The sequence below is a fragment of the Calypte anna genome, chromosome 33, assembly GCF_003957555.1.
Source record: "Calypte anna isolate BGI_N300 chromosome 33, bCalAnn1_v1.p, whole genome shotgun sequence".
NCBI lineage: Eukaryota > Metazoa > Chordata > Aves > Apodiformes > Trochilidae > Calypte > Calypte anna.
In genome coordinates, this window is record NC_044275.1 from 1,875,676 (window position 1) to 1,888,140 (window position 12,465).

At 54.4% G+C, this 12,465-nt stretch overlaps 1 protein-coding gene across 1 annotated transcript in view; it reads right to left on the minus strand.

Annotated features, from left to right (window-relative positions):
- Positions 1–8,917, minus strand: part of VDR (vitamin D receptor) — a 32,884-nt gene extending 23,967 nt beyond the window's left edge. Inside the window, exons 1-3 of the mRNA XM_030468129.1 lie at positions 8,840–8,917; positions 7,685–7,799; positions 4,191–4,269 (exon numbers count right to left, since the gene is read on the minus strand). The gene's annotated coding sequence lies outside the window, so the exon portion shown is untranslated. The remainder of the gene's footprint in view (positions 1–4,190; positions 4,270–7,684; positions 7,800–8,839) is intronic.
- Between the last annotated feature and the right edge of the window lie 3,548 nt (positions 8,918–12,465).

Consider the following 12,465-nt stretch of genomic DNA (forward strand, 5'->3'; position numbering starts at 1 on the left):
ATGGAAAACACACAACCCCCCAGGGACACCGAAACCACTCAAACTTCTCCCTCATCACTTCAAGATTATGTTGGGTTTGGGTTTTTATGTTTTTGGTTTTTGTTTTTTTTTGCTACAGGTGGAGGAAAAACCTTCAGCTGACTGACCCACAGAATACCACTGAATTCTGCAGGGAAATAACAACCTGCTCCTGGGAAAAGAGCTGAGGAAGAGGATTCCAACCTTCATCCCCTGCTGAGGAGCAAGAGCTTAACATCCAACTCTGGAGCAGAAGCAGCTTCTGCCCAGGAGAGCTGCACAAGCTGCTTTCCAGCACCCCACACAAGCAGGAAAGAGGTTGCAGCCCAAAAACCTTTTCCATGGCCTGTCCAGGGTGCAGGAAGCCAGGCAAGGCAGCCCAAAACAGCTCCAGAAGGAAAAGTTCTTCCTTGCATGGCACCAACCCAGGGCTCTGCAGGAAGAGTCCAGAACTCAAGGTCCTGGGATTCACAAAGTCATAAAATCTGTGGGAAAGAAAAAAAAAAAAAAAGATTGGGCCCTTCTGAGGCTGTTCCAGTGGCCTTTGAAATAATAAACTTATTTACTGAGATTCCAGGAGATAGAGGACAGCATCTGAGGTCATTCCACCTGGCAAGCTCTGGCCAACCTGTGCTGGCACCTTCCAGGGGTTTGCTGGGAAAGATCCAAACCATCCAACCATGCTGAGAGAGCTCCCTTGTGCTCAGCCAAAAAAAAACCAAACCAAAACACCAAGCCTCAGGGAAGAAGACAAAAAAACTTCTACAGCTCCTTGTGTCCCCCTTGGCTTCTGAAGCTGCCCTGATCACTGATTTTTATTTATTTTTTTTCTACCCAGCTGCCTCATTTCCTAAACAGTTGTAAAAGATTTGCTGGGGTGGGGTGGGGGAAGGCACTGGGATGGAGGAAGCTGCACCCAGAGAAGAGGTGAGTGACAGGAGAGTGATTTCTGATGGATTACTCACCCTAAAACACCAGAGAAAGCACAAGCCTTGACCAGCCCTTGCTCCAAGACCTGCAGAATTCTTCCTGGAGGGGGGAAGAGAGCTCCAGCTCCACTACTGAGCCCACTTCCCAGGAATTTGGCCTTGGAGCAGGCAGTGGGGGGGGAATGACAAGAGCCTGATTAGCAAGGAATTAAAGATGAGCTACCCACATCTTGAGTTCAGAGGAGTGAAAACCTCAGGGCCACATCCAGGTGGGAAGTTACAACCACCAGGGGAGATGCCAGCTTTTGGGGGAAGACAGGACCCAAAAATCAGCACCCCCTGGGACCTCTTTGCACTGGGGCACCACAAGGGGAGATTCTGGGTTTGTAGGAGCAAAACCACAGGAGTTGTGTTCGCCACCCCCAGCCAGGAACCTTTGTGTGGTTCCTTTTTGTGGCAGAGCCCCAAATGAAGATCCCCAGGGCCAGGCTGCCTCTTGTCAGCTCCCCAAAAGCATCTCTGCCTCACAGCCCAGCTCAGCTTGCTGTGACAACACTTTTTTTGTCCATTACTGAGATAAATTCTGGGCTTTCTTGCCCCCCTCCTCCCTTCCAGCCACACTCAGGTCCAACCCTACCTCTCTCCAGCCCAAGCATTCCAAGCAAACTTCAGGTTCCTCAAGAGCCCTGAGCAGGGATTTCTCAGCAGAGAAATTTCTCAGCTGATGAAAGGAGGAGCAGAAATGCAGCAGTCACGTTTGAAAAGGACAAAAGCAGAATTTTGGGGAGGAGAGGGAATAAAAAGAGCAAGAAAAGCAGCAGTCAGTCAAACCAGAACATCCCCACCTCACCTCTCAGCATGGAGATGAAAAGGTAAAACAAGCCCAGTGCCCACCAGAGCTCCTTCTGTAGAGTTTGGGTCAGAACTAGAGTTTGTTCAGCACAGAAAGGACCCCAGGGAAGGGATGAGACCCCCCCAAGTCTCTCAGCCAGCCCAAGTCTCTCACAGCCCTGGGGGGCTGTGTCCCAGAGGAGTTGGGGCCTGGGTCTCCTCCTGCCTGTCCCAGAGGAGGCACCAGGGAATTGGGGAGCTCAGCATCCCCAGGGCAGGTGATAGGAGGCAGAGCTGTGCCCTGCCCTGGACAGGCAGCTCCTTCCCCAGCAGATGAAGGAAGGGAGAGGGGGAGCTGGGCTAAAATTCTTCACCTGGCCTAAAACTAGGGGTGGTGGTGGTGGTGTAACTCTGCTGCCCCCCTTCCTGGGATGAGCTGCAGGAATTCCCCTTCCCCTGGAGCAGCAGCTTCCAGCTGGGGAGCAGAAAACACTGAGCAAGAGGTTTTGAGCTGCAGAAGGGAACTTCCAAATCAATAAATTGCATTTTCTGTGCTCCCTACAAGCAGAGGAGTCCCCTGAACACTGCCAGGAGCATCCCCCTTCCTGCCAGAGGATCCAAACATCCCCCTGGATTGGGGGATCAGATCCCATCTCCTCCTTCTCCCTCCTTTTAGGGTTTTTGGAGCTAAGAGCCCAGGAGCAGGGTCCAAACATCCCCCCCTGGATTGGGGGATCAGATCCCACCTCCTCCTTCTCCCCCTTTTGGGGATTTTGGAGCCAAGACCCCAGGAGCAGGGGCACAGCTGCCCCCTCCCAATGTCCTGCAGCGGTTTGAAGTTCTGTCACCCACAAAGCAGAGGAGCAAAGAGGAGGAAGAGCTCCTGCTCCAGCCACAAAACCTCCACTGCCAGGGGGGGTTTGGGTGCTCAGCTCCAGCACCCACTCCTGGTGCCCCCTCCCAGCAGGAGCCCTGTGTGGGAAGCACCCAGAGGACAGCAGAACAGGTTTGGCCTCCCCGGCACTGACCCAGACCACAGAATTGCTCAAATGTCTGAGATTGGGAAAAAAAAAACCCCACAAAAAACCCCACAAAACAATCCCCTATGCTCCAAACTGGGACAAAGAGAACAACTTCCCTGGGTAGGCACAAGACCCACCTGTCCCAGATTCCAGGAGAAAAGGCTGGAAAGGAAAGGGGCAGGATTGAGGAGGGCTCTTCCTCAAAGTGAAGAGCCCTCAGAATAAAAAGGGAAAGTTTAGGATTGGGAGTCAGGCAGCATCAGGTGTGGGGGAGCAGCTCTGCTCTGCAGCCACCATGGGAGAGTTGGGGGTGTGCAGCCTGGAGAAGGATCCTGGGAGACCTTGGAGCAACTTCCAGCACCTCAAATGCCCTCAGGTTCCCTCCAGGTTCCTTCAGGAATGTTGGAGATGGACTTTGGATGAGGACCTGGAGGGATGGGAGGAGGGGGAACGGCTTGAAAGTGTCTGAGGGGAAACTGAGGTTGGAGATGAGGGAGAAATTCTTCCCTGGGAGGGGAGGGGGGGGAGCCCCTGGGTGTCCCCAGAAGCTGTGGCTGCCCCATCCCTGGAGGTGCTGAAGGTTGGGATGGGGTTTGGAGTCCTCTGGGCTGTGGGGAGGGGTCCCCATGGCATGGTTTGGGATCATGGAATGGATTGGAAGGAACCTTAAAGCCCATCTGAGTGATCCAGGAGATGATTTTTGGGGTGGGTGCCCCATTTCTGGAGGTGCTGAGATTGGGATGGGGTTTGGGGGAGGGGTCCCCTGCCATGGTGTGACACTGGGTGAACTTTAAGAAGATCCCCCCCTTGGTTTTCTGTTCTCCAGACTGAGCACCCCCACATCCCTCAGCCTTTCCTCACAGGAGAGATGTCCCCAGCCCCATCATCTCTGTGTCCCTTTAAGGGAGAGGTGGTGAAATGTCTCTGGGGACATCCCCAACCCACCTGGAGACCCCATCCTGTGCCACTGGGACATCTCTCCCAGTCTGGAGAAGAAAAGACCAAGGGGGGGGAATCTTCTCAGTGCTCCTAAACCCTTCAGGGGGGGTCAGGGGAAGGGGACAGACACCCACGGTTGCCCAGGACAAGAGGTGAGGGGCACAAACCTGACCTTGGGAAGGTTCCTCTCAACCTGAGGAGGAATTTGGTGGCTCTGAGGGTGCCCAGAGAGGTGGTGGAGTCTCTAGGGACATCCCAAGCCCAGCTGGACACCATCCTATGCCACCTGCCCTGGGTCCCCCTGCCCTGGGGGATCTCTGGGATTCCGTATGTTCCAAATATCCTTTTTTCCTACCTCCCTCAGCTCCTCCAGCCCAGCTGTGCTTCCCCCCAGAACCTCTGGGAGCTGGGAACACCCCTGGGGGTGTTGTTTGTGGCAGGAGTCACTCACCAGTGTCCCAGTGACCAGAAGACAGAGCTCAGATGTCACCTCAGGAGGTCCTGATGCCTGGGGCAGGCAGCATGGATTCCTGGCAATGAGGAAACTGTTCTTAGATCTTCAGATAAAGGTTTCAGGTATTGTTTTTCCACCCCTTTTACACCACACTTTCCATTTATTAGCAGCCACAAGTCCCACAAACACAGACACACACGTGAGCTTTCTGCTGACACTGCCCTTACCCACCAGAGATAAGGAAACAACCACAGCTCTGCTCCAGTTCCAGGTGATTCAGCAAACCCCACGAAGGTGGCAGCAGGCAAAGGTGGCAGCAGGCAAGGGTGGCACGGGTGACAATTCTGCCACAGCTGAAGTCCCACTGAGTTTTTCTGGCCACCAGAGGTGACCCTGCTGCTGCAGGGCAGGGGCTGAGAGCTCAAGCTGGGAGCCTCTGAGAGGCCCTCACCCCCCTTATCTCCCCAGACCTTTGTTCCCCTCCTCATTTATGTCCCCCACACCCTGGTGTCACCATCCTGCCCTCTCCTAATCCTGGGGGTAACCTTGTCCTGAGGGGCTGGCAGCCCAACACCCTCCACACAGGTTTTATTCCAGGAAAATAATAAAAAAAAAAAAGGTACTTTTCGTTTTTAGAACAGAAAAGTTCAGCTGGAAGGGTCCCACAAGGATCAGCTGAGTCCAACTCCGGTCCTACCCACTTCTTGGCACCTTCCTTCAGGGGGGGGGCACAGCTTCAGACACAGAAGTTTAACCCAAATCAGACAGATGCTCCCCAAAATCTCCCTGTGAGCTGCAGGACACCATTTTTGTTGGAAGCAGTGTTTCCATTCCCATCTCTCTTGCTCTGGGCTTCCATTTCCATTCCCAACCTTTGCCAAACTGCTCCCAATGGTGTTTCCAGAGGGCAAGGGGTGCCCAGGAGCACCCACGGCTGCCCCCACCCCCCAAGGGGGGACCAAGAGGAGGAGCAGGAACCTGCAGCACCAGAGCTGCCACCCATGGGACCCCCAAACCACAGTGATGGGAGGGGAGGAGAAAACCCTCAGCAGAATCCTGGAATCCCAGAAAGTTGAGGCTTGGGAGGGACCTTTAGAGCTGCCCCATCCCAACCCCCCTGTCCCAGCAGGATCCCCCAGGAACACATCCAGAGGGGGTTGGAAGCCTCCAGAGAAGGAGACTTCTCAAGGAGTCACTTGGAAGGTGGTGTAACCAGAACTGCACTGAGACAGAGGGAGCTGCAGGAAACCAGATCCTAAAAACTCCCTCCAGCCTCTCAGCAGAGTGACTGTAGGAGATCTTCATTCCTCACCTCACTTCTCCTCCCCTCTTTCTCCCTTCATCTGAACTTCTGCCTCTCCCAGGAAGCAGCCAAACTTCTCCCTCTCTTTCCTTGACCAATTTCTAAACTGAGCAGTGAGGATCCAAGGTGTTATTAAAAAGATTGAAGCTCAATTATTCCTCCACACCCTGGAGAGCTTCCAGCCACCTCATCCCATAGAATCCCAGAATCTCAGAGATTGGAAGGGCCCTTTAGAGCTCCCCCATCCCAACATCCCTACCCCAGCAGGATCCCCCAGGAACATACCCAGAGGTGTCCCTGCCCATGGCATGGATGCTCTTTAAGGTCCCTCCAACCCTCCCCACTCTGGGATTTCCTCACTGCAGAAGCTGAGGTGCTGGAGCTCTGCTGACAGCTTCCCCATCACCCCCAGCCATGGCAGAGGACATCAGAGCCACTGCCACCACCCCCTTTCCCCTCCCATTATTCCTCTCCCAGTGCCTGGACCTTCCTGCATTTCCCTTTCCAAAGGCACAGGAAGTTTGGGCCAGAGGAACTTCCCTTTGGCCCAGCCACAGCAGGTTAAAAATTATTCCTGAGAGCACTTCCAGCCCCAGACAGAGAGAAGTGGCCACTCCAGTTAAGTATTAAAGGGAAAAAGAGGCCACTTGTCCACTTGTTTTGTCTGAAGGACACTGGGATCCAGGACCCAAGACCTCCAGGGAAAAAACTGCCCTTCAGGAAATTGTTCCTTGAGGAAAAAAAAAAATTATTTCTTTGTATGCCCCAAAAGCCCCGCAGGAAATCTCCCCCTTGATCCCCTCCTGCAGCCTTCCTCACCCCTCTTTCTTGCTCCTCTTCCTCACTCCTGCGCTGTGATGCTGCAGGGAGAGGCAGCTCAAGCTGTGAGATGCCAACACGTGGCTCCCAGAGCTGCACAACTTCAATTTTTATTTTTTTTTCCCCTTAACACCCAGTTAAGTTCCAAAGCCCATCCCAAACCCCCGGGGGAGCAATGTGGCCAGAGGAGGCCACTAAAATGCTGGAGCAGCTCCCCTGGGATTGGGAGTGCTCAGCCTGGAGAAGAGGAGGCTCCCAGGGGAGCTCAGAGCAACCTCCAAGATCTGCGGGGGCTCCAAGAAAGCTGGGGAGGGATCTGAGATGGGGGTGGAGAGAAGAGAGGATGTGGGAAAGGGGTTAAAAGTTGAAGAGGGGACATTGAGGTTGGAAATGAGGGAGAAATTCTTGGATTTGAGGGTGGGGAACCCCTGGGTGTCTCCAGAAGCTGTGGCTGCCCCATCCCTGGAGGTGCTGAGAGTTAGGATGGGGTTTGGAGCCCCCTGGGCTGGGGGGAGGGGCCCCCATGGCATGGTTTGGGATCATGGAATGGTTTGGAAGGAACCTTAAAGCCCATCTGAGTGATCCAGGAGATGATTTTTGGGGTTATTGCCCCATCCCTGGAGGTGCTGAAGGTTGGGATGGGGTATGGGGGGAGGGGTGCCCATTGCAGGGGGGCGTGTGTTGGAACCAAATGATCTTTAAGGTCCTTTCCAAACCAAGGCATCCTCTGACTGATTCTCTGGTTTGATTTGAGTCAGTTTTAAGCAGTTGCTTTGGAGAAGGCAGAAGTGGTTTTATTCAAATGAGTAATTACAGCCCTCACTTCCTCCCCCAGCACAGGGGGGGAAAAGTTCCTCCCCAGATAGAGGAGACCCTGGGGAGCAGTGACCCGAGGTGGGCAGGGAGGAAGCAGCCATGGTGTCTCTCTGTCTGTCCTTCCAGGGGAGACACAGACACACACGTAGCAACCCCCCACCCCAAAAAAAAAAAAAAAAAAAAAAAAAAAAAAAAAAAAAAAGCTGCTTTAACTGAGTCCTGGGAGGAAGATGAGTCACTGCCCAGCTCGTGTAGGAGGAGAAGACTCCAGAGCCAGGGCTGCCTTCCTCAGAAAACCCAATTCTGAAGAAACTTTTCAGGTGAAGGCTCCAGCCTCGGGCTCAAAGACAAAGAGGGGGACAAAAAAAACCCAAAAAAACCCAACAAACCAAAACCAAACAAAAAGAAAAACAGGAAAAAAAAAAGGAGCAGCACAGCCCAGAAAACAAAAACCTCCACCTGCCCTAAACCACCCACTCATTACCCCCCCCCAGGTCCCTTTGGGGGGCTCTGCCTGGTGGAAAGAAAAAGAAACTCCCCCTCCAAATCCTACCTGGTGGAGGAAAGTTCCTGGCGCCTTCGTTATCCCTGAGCTGGGAATTCACTGATCAAAACCTCCTGGGAGTCACATCCAACACAGGGAGGGCTCAGGGATGGAGGAAAAATCCCTGGGGAATTAAAACAGGCACAGTCAGGGCTGAGCTGGGGTCTGAGTCTTCCCCCTCCCTTCCTAAAATTTATTTCCTTGGGAGATGAGATTTAAGGGACATTTTTAGGAGCTGAGGGGTAATCAGGGACTTGATAAGAAAAAGGCTGGAAACCCTAAAAATCCCTTTTACATCCCCCCCCCCCCAAAACAGCACCCAGGTCACCCATAGCCCCCCACAAAGGGGTTGGGGAGGGGACAGAGGTGAGGAGAAAAGGGGTGGGGGACAAGAGGTGGGGAGAAGGGGGGGGACGACACAGAGGTGGGGAGAAGGGGGGGGGAGAGAGAGGTGACTTCTCAGTTGGGGGGAGAGAAGGCGAAGCTTGGGAAGGGGCTGGTGTGTGTGTGTGTGTGTGTGTGTGTGTGTGTGTGTGACACCAACATGGGGTCCACACTTTTGGGTGCAGCTCCTCCCCAACGTGATGCTGGAAGCCCCAAGCAACCCAAAAAGGGTAAAGTCAGCCCAAATTTGTGGGGGAAAGGAAGACACCCCAACACAGGCACAGCCCCCCCCAGCTTCAAGCTGACCCCTGAGACCAGCAAAGGGGGGTCAGACTGGAAGGACCCTGACCCCCGCCCCAAACCCAGGAGTCACCCCACAAGTCACAGAGCAGCTGAAAGGGACAGGGACACCCCCCAACTGCCAGGGGACCCCATTTGGCTGGGAGAGGCTCTTAACACCCCCGAGAGACCCCACAAAGGCTGTGAGGGGGTCCCCACAAGGGGCCCCCAACCCCCCCACACACAGAGGGTCCCCAAACCAGGATGGGGACTGCAAACCCCAAACAAGGTACCGAGGGAGCCCCAATGCCCCCCAGGACCCCCAGATGGGGGAGGGGACACACTCAGTGCCCCCCGCACCCCCCAGGACCCTCCAGGCAGGCAGAAAGTACCTGGGGGTGCCTCATAACCCTCCAGCCAGGAGGGACACAGCTGCCCCGTGGGGACACCAGGGGGTTCCCCACTACAACCACCCCCACCTCCCCCCGGAGCCACCGCCACCCGGGAAAGGCGACCCACGGCGGGGCAGCGAGGGGAGTTTTTCCTCAGAAACGGCGTCCCTGAGTGGGTTTTCGCTCAGAAGCAGCGCCCCCGAATGGGCTTTCCCTCAGAAACGGTGTGGCCGAGTGGGCTTTCCCTCAGGAATCGCCATCACGGGAGTCCCCGGTGCCCCCAGCCCGCACCCCGCTACCTGCGCTCCCGGCACCGCAGCCCCTCCCACACCCCCTGCCCGCCGCCGCCTTTTGACGGGAACCGGCGCGTGCCTCGCCCCGCCCTTCCCCGTTGGCCACGCCCCCTCTACCCCCGCCTCTCCATTGCTAGAGCTCACTGCCCAAGCCCCGCCCCCTGTCACCCGGACCACGCCCATTATCGCCACATAAGGTCGGCAGCGCTTTAATCCCCGCCCATTATGGGCGTGGCCGAGGCGGGCCGGAGATCGCAGGTGGTGCGGGGGAAGCGCCCGCAGCTGCGGGTGTGGGGGGAGCGGGTTTGGGGGCAGCCCTCCCGGACCCCCCCAGCCCTGTCCCGCGTAATTCCCGTCAGGAATTATGGGAGGGGTTGAGTTGGAGACAGAGTGAAGCTCAGGCAACCCCGGCCATGGGGGGGTTGCCCCATCCCTGGAGATGCTGAAGGTTGGGATGGGGTTTGGAGGCCCCTGGCTGGGGGGAGGGGTCCCCATAGCAAAGGGGCGGCACTGGGGGGCTTTATGGTCCCTCCCCTCCATCCTGTGAGCCCATGGCCAAGGAGTAGAGTCTGGAGGGGCTCCAGGAAAGCTGGGGAGGGACTTTGAACAAGGGTCTGGAGGGATGGGCTGAGAGGGAAAGGTTTGGAGCTGAAGAAGGGGAAATGGAGATACTAGGGAAGAAATTCTTGAGGGTGATGGAGTTGAGCCCCTGGGTGTCCCCAGAAGCTGTGGCTGCCCCATCCCTGGAGGTGCTGAAGGTTTGGGTGGGGTTTGGAGCCCCCTGGGCTGGGGGGAGGTGGCCCCATGGAAGGGGCTTGGAACTGGGTGAGCTTTCAGGTCCCTTCCAACCTGACCCATTTTATGATTCCATTCAAAGTAAAAAGTGATTTCAAGCTCACCTTCCCCCCCAGGCTGAAAAACCTCCTGAGGTTTGACCATTTTCCCTCTTCCCACCCTCAAAACCCCAACAGGTCCTTGGCCATCAGTGACCCCGAGCAAACCAGGAATAAAATCCCTGTGCAAACCCCTGTGTGATGCTCCCAGGGTTTACCAAGTGTCCCTTAAACCCAAACCCCCCCCCCAGAAAATGAGTCCCCAAGCCAGGCTGGGGGTGGCAGGTGGCAATCACCACCCCCTTGCCCTGGGCAATGGGTTCAGCAGCTCCGTTCTGCGTGGGGAGAAAGTTGGGCTGAACCTTCCCAAATGGGTTTAATGAGGCCTGGGAGAGAAAACAACGTCTGGGAAAAAATGGGAGATGATTAGGAACAATTTCACTGGCGCAGAAAACCTCCAGAAAGAGTTGGAGGGGGGTGGGGGGGCTGCAGGGGGGGAGGTGATGATTTTTTCCCTGTTGCAAAAGGAAAAACTATAGAAAAAATGTTGAAAATAAGTTTAAGTTGGTGGGGTGGCAGCTCTGCTGACCTCCCCTACCCCATCCCATGGAAACCCAAATACTTCAGGGTTGGGAGGGACCTTTAGAGCACCACAGCACCACCAACAATCGGCCTATGGGTTGGCGTTTTACCACAAACCTCGAATCTACCAGCCCTCGGTGGCCTGTCTGAACTCTTGCTCAATGGGGTCCCAAAAGTCGCGATTGTTCGAACTTTTGTGAGCCCCAATTGAGAAACACTGGAGAACGGCTGCCGAGGGCTGGTAGATTCAAGGTTTGTGGTAAAACACAAACCCCTAGGCTGATTGTTGGTGGTGCTGTGGGTAGGGTTCCATGTGAGGGTTAGGGCCAGCCAAAATTTTCAGTGGTCACTCTTTGCATTTGTTTGCCAGTCCCGACCTGTAGTGAAATGAGGCAACCAGGTGCCAGTAATTGCCAGGCAGTGACCAAGAGCTTGTGTCAAGTCCACCTGTGCCTAATTAGGGTGGGGCCCCACTGCGCATGAGCAGAACCAGGGGCCAATAAAGGTGAATCCTGAAGCACAGGCTCAGCTCAGTCCTGAGCACGCTTGCAGAGAGATCAGTTGCTCTTGGAGCACTGTATTACCTTCATTGCACCACTAGCGCTCATCACCCTCAGGGTGAGGCTCTGAGGAGTCTCGGACCTGGGGCCTCAGCATTGCAGTACTGTGTCTTAGGCGGCTGCGCCACTCAAGCCTCACCCTGAGGGTGATGAGCGCTAGTGGTGCAATGAAGGTAATACAGTGCAAGCAAGAGAGTACAGTGCAACCATGAGAGAGTGCAAAAGCAGCCAATATGCCGAATCGTCTGGGCAGATATTTTAGATAACCACCAGTAAGATGTCTAGGGGAGATAGTTTACTTAGCCCTATGATCTGTGACTTGGGCCCCAGCCAGGCCCTGGTTTCAGTCATTAGGGGGCATAAGACCAGATGTTTTCACATTAAGAAAAGTGCAATTCCTCCAGACTACCAGCAACGGGATACTTGAAAAACTGGACCCTTTCTGCGGTCCTCACCTACAAGAGGATGCACCATGTAGGATTTCCCAACTGCTGGAAAGGGTTCTCCGTGTCCTCATAACAATCAGGGCTCCCCAGCAACCGCAGATCCAGACAAAGTCGAATCATTATGGCAGTTGGCGACACATCTTTCTTACTCGCTATCGCTGTGTGTGTATAGTAACAATTAGATGAGCTGCTGTGTTTTGCTTTGACTTTGCTATTGCACTTCAGTTTTGTTGTTTGTTTCTGCCCTTGTTCCCTTATAATTTAATACATCAGTAAATATAAACTAACTTCTTTATTTGGGTGCCTGTGTCTTTAGGGCTGACCCCACCCATTTGGCAAAATATCATATTAAGTAGCAGACCTGTATAGACCTCAGGACACTCTCAACTGTCATTGAAATCCAGTAAAACCGTTGCCACATGAACCACTAGGGACAGACTAATAGAGTTGAAAAGCAGCGCAGCAAGCCCCTCCCCGCTTGAGAGTCAGATAAGTCCACAGAACATGGAGCTGGCAAAATGAAAGCTGAATTTCAGGAACCAGAGTTCCATATGGAGACCAGGAAGCAAATGGATCACTCTATTTGGAGATGGCAGCAAACCATCAGAACTTCAGGTGCAGACGGAACAACCAGTGAAATCAAAGGCACATGCAGAAGAGCCAAGAGACCAACCACCCTGGGGTAAGATGCATCTTAAAGGAACTCTTTATACAACAGGTCGAGTGCACATCATGCGGACAGGTAGCGAGGTATTAAAAGGCAGAGATTAAAATACACCAACTCTGGGGCAGAAAGAGAGTAAGAACTCCGCTTTACTGCCAGGGGCAAAGACCGCATCCAGCCACACCCAGGGTCCTCTCCGAGGAAGCATTCAGAAAGAGATGGGGGTCCAGTCTCCCCCTCAAGACTCTGCCACAGGGTCTTCTGGACTCATCTTCAACATTATTACCCTTCAGAGCCCTCTCATTCAGGGCACCGCTCCTTATGAGACCATCCTCACACCGCCCCACACCCTTCAAT